Genomic DNA, 4,571 nt, shown 5'->3' on the forward strand with positions numbered 1-4,571 from the left:
TTTGGTGCCTTTGTTTGTTCTGCGTTTTTTCTGTAGAGTTTATATAGATGAGGAACTATCTCCTCTTATAGCTCTTTAATTCCTCTTGGATGAATTTCGATCCGGGCCAGGAGATTTGAAATTGTTGAGTTTGTCTATTTTGTTTTTTTTTGTCCTCGTCTGTAAATATTATTTTGCCCCATGGTTCTGCCCTTTCATATTTAATAGCAGGTTCTGGTATTGAGGTAGTATCTTCCATTGTGAAAACACTAGTAAAAAACTTATTAAATAATTCTGCTTTTTCCAAGTCTGAGATCACCAGGTTTCCTCTATTGTCACTTAGGGGGCCTATGCTATTTTTCATTGGTTTCCTACTATTAACATACGCAAAGAATTCTTTTCGGGGTTCCTTACAAACTGATGCAACTCTCTTATCCTCATTTATCTTTGCATTTCATACTAATATGTTCACCATTCTATAGAGTTCTCTATGCCTGCTTGTTTCTTCTGGTGTTGGGTGTGGGTTCATTGATTTGTGCAATCTGTCTCTTTCTCTTATTTTATTTCTAATTTCTCTTTTGAAGCACTTAGGCTGAGGGTTGCCATTGGTTAGCATTTGCTTTAAAGATATTATCTAGAAGATTTTTCTATGTATTCCTCAAGAAAGGCTTCCTAGTACTTATCTATGCCTGTGTTTTCGTACTCTAGATTTTTTACGTATTCCTTTAGCTTTTTTAGGTCTTGTCGACGGTAGTCTAATTTCATTAATATCTTCTCTTTCTTATGTTGAACATTAATTTGAAAAGTATTAATTTATTATCGCTTTTACCTACTGAAAGGTCAGAGAGAGAGAGAGAGAGAGAGAGAGAGAGAGAGAGAGAGAGAGAGAGAAGAGAATCACTTATAACTGCTTTGAAACAAGGAAAGAGAAGATATGTAAAACTGGCATTAAAATCCTGAGAGAGAGAGAGAGAGAGAGAAGAGAGAGAGAGAGAGAGAGAGAGAGAGAGAGAGAGAGAGGGGGGGGGGAGAAAAACCAGCGCAAGTTGAGTATGTGGGAACATTTCAATGCACTTAGCAGTAAGAGGCTTGTCGTATCATACCACTGCATCTTTCCAATGAATAACCAAGAATAGATCACCGAGGTGCTCTGCATCCACGTATCCACCTGTCTATTTTTATGCTATCAACGGCTTCTCTCATTATTCTTTCTTTATGTATAAAGAATAGTTATCTTCAAGGCCCTTATAGTATAACATTCATAGAAAAATTATTGGGGCATGATATTCTTTGCGAGAAGATCCTCGAAGATATATCATAAGCAAAGACTTGAATTTTTATGACAGAATTTTCCGGAATAAACTAATAAATCATATAAAGATTCATATGCTAATGTCCATTCATAATCGTAATCTGTAAGTAGACAAAATTAGGATAAATTACCATTCGTACATCATAATCTTCAAATGCTATTAGAAATGCTTCCACTGATGCGCATCTCATACTTTTTTTTCACTCTCAATATCAAGAGGCTTACGGAGATGTCGACTACTTTGAGTCGTGTGGGTTTTTAAATTAACATCTCTTACGTTTAACTATGATATCCGATTTCAACATTTCCTGTTCAGTCCTCTTATTATTCAAAAGATGATGAACTTCTTTTCACTCAATTGTATACATACATACTCACACATATACACACAACAGTATGTTGACCCGGAAAGTGAATAAAGTACCTTGTAGTTTATGTTGTGGGTCGCAATCAAGACAAAAAAGACATAAGACTAGCATCCGTATTCCAAAATGACTCGTGAACGTAGTTCACAAGTCATTTTGACATTCAAAATACGTAATTTGAATGGCAGAAAACATGAATAAACTCTCCTTTTTCATAAAGAACCAATTTAAGCAGAACAGAAATTTTCAACGAGATATAATTCACAAGTCATTTTGGAATACGGATGCTAGTCTTATGTCTTTTTTTAACCTTGACTGCGACCCACAACAGTCGACTAGCCATGAGCTACATGGTACTTTATTCACTTTTCGGGTCAACATACTGCTATGTGTATGTGTGTATGTTATTATAGCCAACAGCTGTTTCTTACAATTAACACAGTGACGTCATGTGAATCTCGTATTTCTATTGGCCAGCGCCAGCGTGTATTGACCCCATGTCCTGTGGGGCCGAGGGCAGGCAAATGTCTCCTCGTTGCCCTGTGCCGGGGTAAGATCCTGGTGCATGTCCGTGATTCCCATGCGGCGGCGTGCTCTCCGTGCATGGGCGTGCTTCCTGTGCATAGGCATAGGTCGCTTGCGTGGGCGTGATTCCCGTGCATCGGTGTAGTTCTCGTGCGTGGGCATTCTTCCCTTGGATGAGAGTGATACCCGTGCATGAGCGTGGGTCCCGTGCATGTGAGTACTTCCCGTGCATGTTCGTGCTTCCCGTGCATAGGCATGCTTTCCATGCATGGAAGTGGTTCCCGTGGATGAGCGTGGTTCTCGTGCATGGGACGTGCTCACCTCGCCTTCAGAGAGAAAATACTGTAAATTTTAATTTATATCTTAAGTACACAGCCACTTCAAATTACTTTGGATATAAAAATGAAAGCATAATTTTTTCTTTACACCCTAAAGAAGCCTTGTAAAACAATGAGAATTACATTTTTCATAAAAATATAATCATATCCAAATCTACATAACAAAGGTGGAGTAATGTTTCATCTGCATAAAATACGAATTCTGGAACAGGCAACAAAAAGGATTCATACCGTAGATGAGGCTCTTTTAAGGAATTTTATTCAGTCGTTTTTTATACTTCCGAAAATTCTGGAAGGGTTGAATAGCCCATATTTTCCTTACTTTGTATCTTTGGTGCTCTGTTCATACTTATATTTTACCCATATTTACAACGTTTACTCCTAGTATAGCTGATATATAAAAGACATCCTATTTTTCCATAGTGTTAATAACTGCTTTTTAGTTTATCATTCCTCCGCATATGTTTTCGAACGTTCTTCCTTTGACTTTGCTTTCATCTTTGTTCATTTTATGCAGTGTTATCCTATCACGAATCATATTTTCACTCTTTGTCACTTTTAATCTAAGACTTAATAATCTATATACATATTGGTATAAAATAACTAACTAATACATTCCTTTGTTATCAAGTTCTTATTCTCGCTTACAATTTAGTGTAAGGTATACGTACAATTATGTACATCATCTCTAAGAGTGAAAGGGAAAAACCATTTAAATTCAATAAAAAAAAAAAATGAAGTTTATATTATGAAAAATCTTACAATTGCTTGGGAATATTTGTCGGAAATGTTTTTGTTTGTTTACAGCAAAAACATGCATCTCTATGGGATAATGAACATATTACTTCAACTCCAGTTCACGTAAATCAAGAAAACAATCAATTAATAATATCATTGTCTCAGCTTTCTTCGATACTATGTAATCCAGTAAAATCTCAAATGTCCTTAAGTCCTGGTTAAATTTTGCTTTTATATTTTATTTTTATTATTATTATTATTATTATTATTATTATTTGCTTTTCTGCTATCGCCATTTCAGATATTACTCCCCCCAAAAATGTTACTTCTTCCGAATACAGCTTAATCTTTTATGATTTTTGAAATCGAGATTCGTGTCGTCTAACTCTCCAAACAAAGATCTTGGCCGGAGCTAAGTCATTTACATTTTCATGAAAAGGGGTTAATTTGCGGTTTAGTTTTTAACATTTTGCTTACCGCAAATTACCCCTTTCCATAAGTGTCAATGACCTAATTCCGATATCCTAAAATGACCCCAAATAATACCTTACATATTTAGGGAATCCTCCATCCATCTTGTCCAACTGTCGCCTGACCGTTGCCCTCTCAGCGAGAGAAATCTTTTTGACAGGTGTCTGTCAACTTCAGGAAGTGGGTCATGGTCAACTTACACTCCTGGTGGCATGGCACGACTATTTCAGGATGAACTAAATGATTCGGTATCATATTACTTGGTTTTCTACCTAGAATATAGGACATCGTAACTGCAGGTGTAATAAATACAATTTGGCGTTAGCCTTGAATTACGAATCAGTTGATTTCATATGAAAGATTGCGAGATATTTATGTAACCCCTTTAGAGAGTTTTCTTATTTCCCATTTATTAGCATTTAAAGGAAGAAGCAAGTAGGATTAAGATTAATTATTAGAAACATGTAGAAAGTTATCTACATATCTATCTTTTCCAACATTCAAATAAGAATTTGTTTGATATGATAATATATTTGCCAATAAATACCAGCGTAAGCTAATATGAAAGCGTAGTCATAAGAAAATAAAAAAGGATACAAAAGCGCAAAAGAAAAAAGAAAAAAAGAAAAAAGAAAATATGAAATTGAAATAGAAAAAGATTAGTTCATAACCCTCTGTGATATACATACAACCAAAGAAACTTTTCCAAAATTTTAAAACTCAAGGAGCACAAAGTTAATATCTTAGCACCGAAATATTCGGACGGCTGTTGCATCGAAACAATACCTGGAAATTTTCCACATCGTAAGGTCCGTAAGAAAACATATCAGTTACGTTGCTGGA

Source organism: Macrobrachium nipponense, chromosome 1 (genome assembly GCF_015104395.2).
Source record: "Macrobrachium nipponense isolate FS-2020 chromosome 1, ASM1510439v2, whole genome shotgun sequence".
Taxonomy (NCBI): domain Eukaryota; kingdom Metazoa; phylum Arthropoda; class Malacostraca; order Decapoda; family Palaemonidae; genus Macrobrachium; species Macrobrachium nipponense.